Source organism: Arvicanthis niloticus, chromosome 4 (genome assembly GCF_011762505.2).
Source record: "Arvicanthis niloticus isolate mArvNil1 chromosome 4, mArvNil1.pat.X, whole genome shotgun sequence".
In the NCBI taxonomy this organism is placed as follows: domain Eukaryota; kingdom Metazoa; phylum Chordata; class Mammalia; order Rodentia; family Muridae; genus Arvicanthis; species Arvicanthis niloticus.
This window is the reverse complement of record NC_047661.1, coordinates 87075580-87086359: the sequence shown is the minus strand read 5'-3', so window position 1 is coordinate 87086359 and position 10780 is coordinate 87075580. Positions and strand designations below refer to the sequence as shown.

The 10780-nt window shown below is 47.1% G+C and overlaps 2 long non-coding RNA genes across 2 annotated transcripts; both read left to right on the top strand.

Annotated features, from left to right (window-relative positions):
• The first annotated feature begins 4168 nt into the window (after window positions 1-4168).
• Window positions 4169-6795, top strand: LOC143442098 (uncharacterized). Its single transcript, XR_013110020.1, has 5 exons — window positions 4169-4260; window positions 4708-4783; window positions 5199-5356; window positions 5710-5809; window positions 6746-6795. It is a non-coding gene; the product is annotated as an uncharacterized LOC143442098 (long non-coding RNA).
• Window positions 6796-8407: 1612 nt separating this feature from the next.
• On the top strand, window positions 8408-9908 carry LOC143442099 (uncharacterized). Its single transcript, XR_013110021.1, has 2 exons — window positions 8408-9159; window positions 9558-9908. It is a non-coding gene; the product is annotated as an uncharacterized LOC143442099 (long non-coding RNA).
• The last annotated feature ends 872 nt before the right edge of the window (window positions 9909-10780 follow it).

The window sequence follows — 10780 nt, the reverse complement described above, 5'->3', positions numbered from 1 at the left end:
CTAGCAAACAGGCCAACAGCCTTATACTATACAGATGTCTCTGTATAGCTACTTTTCACTTTAAACTATTTTATTTATTTTTATTATTAGCTCAAGCAGCCCCCACCCCCACCCCCAAAGCTCTGCGTTATGAGACAAACATGCTTGGATCTGATATGAGTAGGGACACTGCCCACTTTCAGAGTCAGCTTCTCAGTGACTCAAGCAATGTACATCATCACACTTTGGGACAGGCTTCTGAGGGCTGTGGAGGGCCAGCTCAAGGTGTGTGTGTGGGGGGGGGGTTGGTTTTCTGACCACCAGAGTCACACCAGTCCTACCCTGTATCCTGGATGATCAAGCTGACCAGTGTCTCCTCCACCTGGTAGAGTCAAGTCTCTCTGCCCAAGTCTCTCACTCCCTTTGCGACTGTGCAGCCTGATGAGCCAGGGCTTCCCCAGGGAAGGCTGAGTTTCTCCAACTGTGGATACCGAGTCACAGTCATTCGTGGTTCACAGATGAAGTAGGGTCCCTTCACCTGGTTGTGACTGCATTCAGACTGGGTGATTCTTTGCTGTGGGGCTCTGCTGTGCATTGTGGGACATTCATGGCTTCCCCATCTACAAGCTGGAGAACTCCCCAGAGGTGACCACTCAGAAAGTCTCTGATCAGTGGTTATGCCAATGGAGACTCCACTTTTAAATAAAAGTGAAGAACCTTTTAAAATCTAAAGTTTACATTTAACTTATTCATAGAAGATGAATCTGTCTCTGTGGGTTTTTTTTTTTTTTTTTTTTTTTTTTTTTTTTTTTTTTTTTTTTTTTTTTTTTTTTTTTTTTTTTTTTGTCTTTGTTTTTAGGAGACAAGGTTTTACTATATAGCCTTTAATATAACTGACTATATGCACCTGGCTGGAACGTCTAGCAATCTTCCTGCCTCTGCATCTAAGTGCTACAATTTCAGGCATAAGATACCATGCCAGGCAAGATAAGTCTTTCTTGATGGGAGTTTATTTCAATAGGTGTGTGTGTGTGTCCTGGACCATGTGATAAATATATTCCATTTTCCATGCCTTTTTTTTTTTTTTTTTTGCTGTTGTTACAGTGCCTCACTTCTTTCTTCTGACTCTCTGACTCTCTCTCTGGCACACTGTGTCTGAGAACACATGTGACAAGGACCAAGTGTCACAGTTTCTTGTGATAGCACATGTGTAAGGGGTCAGGGCAGGAAGAAAGCACAGTGATTACAGCCACTCTCCCTGCTGCTCCCAGGTGGCTGTGTATACCACACCTGTGCATATTTGGTGACAGTGGGTGGAAAACTCTAGGTTTGGGGAGGCTTTGAAATTTCATGCACCCAGTTCTTCAGAACACATAACCTTTCGTCTCGTCAACTTTTCTGTTTCCTGCTTCATAACTGGAGTCCAATCCTAATTTCTTTCTCTCTTTTCTTTTCGTTTTGTTTGTTTTTTGCTTTTTTTTTTTTTTTTTTTACTTTTTATTGATTCTTTGTGAATTTCACATCATGCACCCCAAACAGGCTCATCTCCTGTTGCTTTTGTGTCACCCCTCCCACAAACAAAACAAAACAACAAAACAAAGTAAAAACATGTCACAGAGAAAACTATAATGTGTCACAGGGTATTTATCTCTTTGCCCAAACCATTTTACTTGCAAATGTTCATTACTTTTTATAAAATATTTTATAAAATATCAGATGGCAGAGGACAGGGGTACCTGGAGTGCCCATGCTAAGTGCCCTGGGAGAATCTCACCATGCGACAGACAGATCAAGGAGGTTTATTTAGGGAGAGGGGAGGGAGAAAAGGGGTAGAGGCAGACAGACAGGAGCAGAGCCATGAGGGCACAGAAAGGAAAACAGAGGACAGAAAGGGGAAGAGGGGCCAGCTGGGAATATGTGGGAGTAGAAGAGAGAAAAAGAGAGGGAGAGAGGAAGGGAGGGGTGAATATTCAATCGGTGCGTTGCTGCACCTGGAGGCTGGTAATGCCAGCAGGTGATGAGTAAACCATTGCTAGGTCCCTGAGAGGAGCCTAGCGGCAGCCTGAAAACCATGTTTGCAATGAGTCATCAGCCTGGTTGGAGGACTCTGGCTTCTGTTACACATCAGTGTCCTGTTGCTGCCCTGTGTCACTGAGGTCCTGCAGATCTGTTCCTGCAGGACCAGCCCCTTCACAAGCTCCAGAAGTTCCTAGATGGGGTGGGCCAGCTCAAATCCCTGATCTCTTCTTGTTGTTATTTTGTTTTTTTGAGCCAGGGTTTCTGTGTAGCCCTGGCTGTCCTGAAACTTGTTCTGTAGACCAGGCTGGCTTCAAATTCAGAGGTCTGCCTGCTTCTGCCTCTTGTGTGCTTGTGTGGTGTGTGTGTTCACTTGTGTGCTTTGTGTGCAGTCAAGCATGTGTGCATGTGTTTGTGTGTCTGCATGTGTGTTCATCAGTGTGCATTTGTGCGTGTGTACATGAGTGTGTGTGTGTGTGTGTGTGTGTGTATGTGTGCACATGCATGCATGCTCCTACACTCTGTTGTCATCATGCTTTTGGCAGCCTTACACTGAAGTTCTCTTTAAAGTTTCAACTTACTTTCTGAGTTTGGACACAGCCCAGAAACCTGAGACTGGCGGGATAGTCCTATCCAAATGCCAGAGTGGCACTGGCCACAGGTGGTGTACTCTGCCAGCCCCTGTGACATAGTCTCCGAGCTCCCATTCTTATAGAGATCTGCAGAGCATGGGCCTTCTCTGACTTGAGTGTTCAGATGGTCCCTGCCTGTCCCCTGTCCCCTACACTACTTTACCTTGTGATGTCAAACATTTACTGAACACCGGGGTCACAATCTGAAGTCCTAGACAAGGGCTGTGGAGTGACAGCCTTGTCCTTTGACTTGCAAACTCACTTCAGTTTTAAGTTCCAACCTCTTTCTTCTGGCCCAGTCCTTTCCCTCCTCTGGAAGGGCCCCTATCCCCTAAATTCACTACCGCACCCCATGCTAATCACATTTCTTTAGACATGCAACCACAGGCCAGTTTACCTGCCTTCCACCTCTTGGTTTTGAACCTTCAAAGAAGGCTCTTTCCCTTTAAGACAGAACACTGGTACTAGCGACAGTGCCCTTGGTGTCAGGCAGCGAGGCTGGCCTTAGCAGACTGAGAAGCAATTTGAAGACAAACTGAATTGTCATAATCAGTCTTCTGCTTTCTTTTTTTTTTCTACAAGAAAGGGTGACAGTGAGATTGCTCCTCCTTAAAATTCAAATGCCAAATGAGAAGGAAGAAAATATCAGGGCTTGGCTAAGACCCATTAAGGGAAAGTATTGTAGAGTGAAAAATTATAAAGGCCATTTTATGAAATATGTAGACTTTTTCTTTGCCCTTAGACCTAGGCAGAAGTGCAGATTCCAGAACGAGGAACTGAATGTAAGATTTTCACCACCCTAGGACACATTCCAGGTAAAGGACACTCTGTCCCTGAATCAAGCCTCAAACAATAGGCCCACCTATGGGTGGGAGAGGCCCAAGGCAGGAAGACACATTCCTGACTACAGATAAAGATGCTGCCACCTAGGTGCTTTACCACCCTGGCAAACTCTGGCTGTGATCTCTGTGCATCCTTCCACTGTGCTGGTGAGTGTGAAGGTCCTACCATGGACTGATTGCTGTCAGTAGTGGTGGGAAACCTGAAGTCCTTATGCCCTCTGCGCCGGGTTCTTGAACTGAGCTCACAAACACGGCCAAAATGTTGATTAACTTTTATGCTCATTGGTTTGATGATGAAAGCGATGGGTCTCCAACCAAATGCCCTAAAGGAAACATGGAGACAGCTTGCTCTGCTGTTTGTCACTGTCCTGGGGTCATTCCCATGTCACTTCATATTCCTGTAACCCTAGGCTGTGCAGACGATAATGTTTTGAAAGTTCTCAGACTAGAAGAGTTCCAGAAGCAGTGAGGTGTGCTGGATTAAACTCTCAAGTTAGGAGCCAAGCCTTTTTGGTCCTTATAATGAAGGGTGAGCTTCCTTGGATGACAAATTCTCAGTCTAAATGTGAAAATTGAGCCCAGCAATGAAAGGAAGGAGAACTGCCTCATTCTCTGCCCATCTGGCCAGTCTCCAGGGGGCACTGCCAACTTCCTGAGGACCCAGCAGGGGGGGAGGGGCTGTAGGCAGAGAGCCACTAGAGCAGGCCTGCCAATCACTGCCTTTGGTATCTGAATGTTCAGACCTGTCCCAGGAGACTGTAGAGTTTGGGCTGGGTCTCACCACTGTCTGAGTAAGTTGGGCTTCTGTGAGGGTCGGCCCATTTGGGAGTGGGACGGGGGGGGGGGGGGCCTCAGGAACTGCATGCAGGGAGACACCACCCCCTATGCACTGGTATCTGAAGGTGAAATCATCTAGACCGAACCCTGTCTGCTCAGTCTCCAAGGCTAGGACAGAAAGCATGCCTAAGACTCTGGGTTACTAGGATATCCGTGGGGTGAGTAGAAGGTTGGGCTGCTGAGTGGAAGAGCCCCGGGTCAGCACTGAAGAGTTAGGCCTGGTTCCAAGAGGTAGAGCCTCTTCGGCATTTTCTACAGTCAACTGTCTGTTCCTGTCAGGAGGCCTCTGCCTGTCCCTGTTCTCTTGTTAGGTGTAGAGATGGAGGCTTTCCTAGAGGGGGTGAAGTCATGCGTTTATGATCTCACTAACGGTGACTTTTGTTACCCGCTATTTCTTAAAGCTGGGTCACGCCATCCGCCTGCTCCTGGAATACACAGAAACAAGCTACGAAGAGAAGAGATACGCCATGGGGGACGGTAATGACATTCTCCTGGTCACACTCCTCCCTAACTTCTGTCCACTGGTGCCCAGCAGCTCCCTGTTTCTTAGCTCTGTGGATCTCCTTCAGATGAGCCCAGAGCTTATCCCTTCCAGAAACTTCCTTGAGGGCGCAGCTTTGGTTTTCAATAAATAACCCTGGGCGTGAAGCGCTGGCTCCCTCCCCACCTGTGGTTGTGCAGGGTTTGCTTAGCACATGCCCGTGTTTTGTGTGTACCTTAGTCAGGGAGGGCCTACAGCCGTTGAAGGAATATTCTCGAGTAAAACCGTGGGATATAAGATTGAATGAATCAGACCACAGATTCCCGTACCTCAGGAGGGCTTGCCCTGACATTTTGGGAGGATCCCAGGGGAAGGGAAGGGGACCTTCTTACATTATTTTGTCTACCACAGCTGCTGTTATGAATGATGCCAGCAGGCAGGTGATATCTTCAAGCTGGGCCTGGACTTCCCCAGTGTAGGTGCAAGAAAGAGGAAATATTCTCATCTCATCTCCTGGCCTGGCTGAAGGGGTTGAGATCAATGCTTCTGCTCACCTGCTCCCACTCCTGGTGGGTTACACAGTGTTTCTGTGATAGACCGTGTCCCAGCTCTCCCATTCAGTGGGCATCATGTTTGTGGAGGGATTCTAATGGCAGCCACACTGAGTGCCAGGTCCTATGTCTGTACTTACCCAGGGAAGGGATGTTGGGGCCTCATATCCCATCTGACTGTCCCTGCTTGTCCATCTAGCTGCCCTATTTAATTGATGGGTCACACAAGGTCACCCAGAGCAATGCCATCCTGCGCTACCTTGCTCGCAAAAACCACCTGTGTGAGTGGGGCTGGCCGCAGGGTGGGGAGTGGTGGAGACTCTCCTCAGCTTGGCTGGGTTGGGATGCTGAGTGTGCTGTGTGTGCTGCAGGTGGAGAGGCAGAGGAGGAGAGGATCTGTGTAGACGTTGTGGAGAACCAGGTCATGGACACCTGCATGCAGATGAGCAGGGCTGCTGAAGACCTGACTCTGTAAGTCCTCACTGTGTGGAGCAGACAGGGGTTTGCAGGAGGAGTTAAAGGCTTGTGTTAATATCTACACTTGTCCTATTTAGCATCTGAACTTACCCATTCTGATGCTCCAAGCTTTCCAATTCATCCAACACACTCACCCAATTCTTATTAATAAACACTTTATATAATAAACAGAAATCTTAATCCCCAAATCTTATTAATAAACACTTTATATTAATGCTTAGAAATCTTTGGTATTGTTGTGATAGCCGTGATTGGGCATTTGGTTTCTATATAATAAATTCATCCACTCAGAATTCTCTCCAGCTTTGAACTTGACCACCGTGGTCTGGCATTTTGCCTAGTTGGTCACATACCATCTGCCTGCTCCTTGAGTGCACAGGTTCAAACCAGAAGAAAAGAAAATAAAGCTAATGTATTCAGAAACCCACCCAACAGCTTTCTCAGAGCCAAGTCCCTGGTAGAAGAAAGTATCAGGGTCTCTTTCTGATTGGCAGTTCCTGGTCAGTCTGAGGGCCTTTGTCCCTTCTGACATCAAACATGGTTCAACTTTGCTCGTGCTGCTCAAATATTGACCCTGCTCTGTGTCATTCCTCAGGAATAACTATATCTCTTGTTAGCTACTTTGCATCTCCCATTCCACTGGACTTTCAGGTGCAGAACTTATGAGTGACCCCAAAGTAGTCCTTGTTTGTGTGTCAGTGGTGACAGGTTCAGGGACAGGCATTCCCATGCAACTCCCAGTCACCCCTGAGTCAACTCTGCTACCAAGCAGGACTCTGATTAATGCAACAGGAATGCATTACATAGAAACCTGTGTACTGGTGCTGGCCCTGTATAGAAAGGAGGCAACTCTTCTGCCTAACCCTGTGACACCAGCCTTTCTCTAGAACACATGTGTCTAAGGGTTGTGACAGCTGTTTTCTATCTCAGGAGAAGTGAAAGCCAGAGTTCTTGAAGGGCCTTCCAGACCAGCTGAAGCTCTATTCTGAGTTCCTGGGGGTAGCAGCCATGTTTGCAGGGAACAAGGTAAAGAGGGTACTAGGTGAGGAGGAGGAGCTGCTATCCTTCCCAGGCCTCAGGATCCCACCTCACTGACCCTCACTGACCCTCACTTCCTGCAGGTCACCTTTGCAGATTTCCTTGTCTATGACGTCCTTGATCAGCACCAGATATTTGAGCCCAAGTGCCTGGACGCCTTCCCGAACCTGTTGGACTTCGTGGCCCGCTTTGAGGTGATGCTCTGATCCTGCTTCCTCTTGGATACCCTTCCCTTCTCTGCTTTCCAGGTTGCTTCCCTAGTTCTGATCTATTGAGCACTGGCTTTCTGCCAGACCCATGTTCAGACACTTAGATCTGTGGAGTTAATTTATCGTTGCCATATGCAGGCGACCTGGATAGAATTAGCTGTCACACTGAACAGGTAAGGAACTTGAGATTGTGGAGGGTAAGCTGCTTGCTCAACATCCTAGCACGAGTAGAGGCTGTCCTGGGCTCCTGACTGCCTTCAGCCTTTAAAGACAATGGACCTGAACCAGCAAGTTGTTCTTCAGTGACAGGGTCCTAAGTGGTAAGTGTCCAGGAGATGAGAAAGATAGAAAAGATAGAAGGCAAGGCTGAGGCTAGCAGGTCTTATGCTGAGGAAACTCATTAAGACGTATAGTCATCTTATATATTATTTCCAGTGGAGAAACGGGATGTAGTCAGCTGAAAGCTAAGGAAGCAATGATGCAAAGGGGAAACATAGACTTTCTCAAGAACAATGACCCCAGGCCATTATCAGCTCAGCCAAGAACATCCCTGGTCTTAGAGAAGGACCTGTGTTCCTTCTCCATGCATCAGGGCCTCAGGAAATGCACAGTTCAACAGACAGAATTCAGTGTTTTCTGATTTGCTCAAAAAGGAGAGTCAGGCCTTTGTGAAGGACCTGTGCTTTGCCAAACATATGAAGAATGTGTTTGCTTCTGTAGCCATTAGGAAGAGACAAAGGCCAGCTGATGTGCAGGACCAAGGCATACTCAACGGTCATGCCTGATCTGCAGAGCTGGCCACTCCTGTTGAGTGGCAGGAGGGAGTGCACAGAGCACAGTGGCAGCCACAGTGCTGGGCTGACCCTGTCTGTCAGGACTGACAGAATGAGGAAGTTTCTTAACCTCTGGTACCTCAGCATCCCTGCTGATTGGTGTGATGGTGGGGCTGATTTTGCAGAGTGGTTGGGTGGTTTTTCTCCCTCTGGATTTTAAAGTCTCTTGGATGTTCCTGGAGTGGGTTTACAGAGCTGAGGTCCTGGTTTCTTCTTCTCACCTGCAGGGCCTGAAGAAGATCTCTGCCTATATGAAGACCAGCCGCTTCTTTCCTTTTTTTTTTTTTTTATGCTTTTCGAGACAGGGTTTCTCTGTATAGCCCTGGCTGTCCTGGAGACCAGGCTGGCCTCGAACTCAGAAATTTGCCTGCCTCTGCCTCCCACGTGCTGGGATTAAAGGCGTGTGCCACCACCGCCTGGCCAGCCACTTCTTTCCAAATCCTGTGTACTTCAAACAGGCCACATGAGCCAGGCAGTGGTGGTGCACGCCTTTAATCTCAGCACTTGGGAGGCAGAGGCAGGCAAATTTCTGAGTTCGAGGCCAGCCTGGTCTACAGAGTGAGTTCCAGGACAGCCAGGACTACTCAGAGAAACTCTGTCTCCAAAAACCAACCCTCCCCCAACCTCCCCCAAAAAACAAAAACAAACAAACAAACAAACAAAAAAACAGGCCACATGGGGCAAGAAGTAGAATCCTGCACAGAGGGCTGATGCTGGTAGGTAAGATCCATCAGTGCTCCTTGATCCTGGCCTTTGAACCATACTTGGCTCCTGAGCCCACTCTGTCACAGTCTTCCTCTTTCATTCCTTTCTCTTCTCCCAGGATCATTGTCTCCCCTCTACTGGTTTCTGACCAGATGGCCCTAGGCTTTACTTGGAGCATTAATTGACACTATACTCCCGACTCTTGCCTGAGAGACCAGCCTTGTCCAATCCCCAGTAAAGTCTGACCTACATTCACTCTGTGTCTTGACTTATTGCCAGTGGCTCAAAGACCAACTTCATTGGCTTGTTGGAGTGAGGTTTGTTCCTTTGTTCACAGGAAGAGCTGGGTAGTGAGACCAAATGTGGGTTCTCAGTCAAGCAGGGCCTAAGACCAAATATTGTCCTTGATGTCCTCTGATATTTCTGATGCTGGAATTCCTACAGGATGGTGCTCCTTCTGTACCAGGGCTCCTCATTCACCCTGCAGGATTCAAAACCTCCATTGGCCATGTGTTATTGTGTGTCAGATTGGGATGAAATGCTGGGCTCATGGGAGGAGGTGAGCAGGCCCTAGGTTCAATATCTGTCCCCATCCAGAAGTCTTAACTGGGCCAAATGTTCATTTCTTCTCAAAGATGGTCCCCTGTAAGTCTTCCCACCCTTTATGACTGGTCTTATGGGTGTTCTCACCTAACTCAATCATAAGCTCCTTTCAGGATCCACACATTGTTGAACTTTTGATCTCTGATGTGAATGGCAGTGTCCGACATACTGTCAATTTTTAGGAAATTAAGAAGATTTGCTTTTTCTCTCCCACAAGGATGAATTTGCCAGTGCTGCAAATTAGTGATCCAAAAATAACCATGGTTCCCCCAGAAGGCATAAAATGGGGTACAGAAGATTTTCCACGTGGAGGTGTTGTGATTTAACCCAGACCCTCTCTCTCTCTCATTTAAGCACTTGAGAGTCCGCAGCTGCCTCTGAGCACCTGGAGATGGGCAGGCCTACTTTCCTGGATAGCATGTGCAGCATCGTGTGAGCATAGTGGGTGTCTGTGTCACCTCACACACAAATGAGCTGGACTCATTGAAGAAGCATCCTTTGATGGAGGCTTGTTCACAGATTCTAACCTTTGTCAACCACTTCTTGGGACACCACCCTGTAACTTGGAACATGTTGGAGGATGGCCCTGCTGGGCATTGTCCTTATGCCAAGTTCCAGCTGCTGCCTGTTACAGCAGTTAAGAGATAAGCATCCATAGGCAGATGTTCGGGTCACCATGAAATAAATGATTAATTAAAAGGTAAAGCTTGTAAGATAAGAGTTCATTGAAGAGAAATATTTATTAATCTGGTAAGATCATAATCCTTTATGCTGACCTTTATTAAACATTAACTTAAACACAGATGAAATAGCAGGGAAAGGGGACTGTGATAAAAGTTAAGTAGGTAGACACAAATATTAATTGAGAGTAAAAGAGGGAGGAGAGAGGGAGGGAGGGACAGAGAGCTTGTGTGTGCACATGTGTGCGTGTGCATATGGAAATCAGAGGTTGACAACATCAGGTCAACTACTCTTTACCTTTCTTTTTTTCCCTTGAAATTTTTGTCTCACACTGAGCCTGAAGCTTACTTATTTAACTAAACTATCAGGCTCGTAAGTCCTTGGATTCTTCCTGTCTCCTCAGCACTGAAACCAACAGGTACACACTTCCCAGCCTGGCCTTTACACAGGTGCTGGGAATCGCACCCAGGTCATGCACTTGCATGGTATGCAAGTGCTTAACAGACTGAGCCATGTCTCCTGTCCTTCCTGGTCTTTTCTGGTTCCTGGGCTGGGTATCTGTAGAAGTCATAGCTAACATACAGTGAATGGCCATGTCCCAGTGAATGTGCTCCACACAGTGACTGCAACAAAGTGAAGACCAAACAACTCAAACTTGGGCAAAGGACTAAAGAGACTTTTTTTTTTCTTGAGAAGATATTACGGTGCCCATAGTCACACAAAAAGTTGTTCGAAAAATCATTTATAATTAGAGAGATGTAAAAACCACACTGAGTATCTGCCACACACACAGACTCGAGCCACTGTCAGTAGATAACAACAGATAGTGATTGTATGGAGGAATTGGAATGTTTTTGCTTTGTCTCTGGGAATGGAAGATGCTACAGCTACTGTGG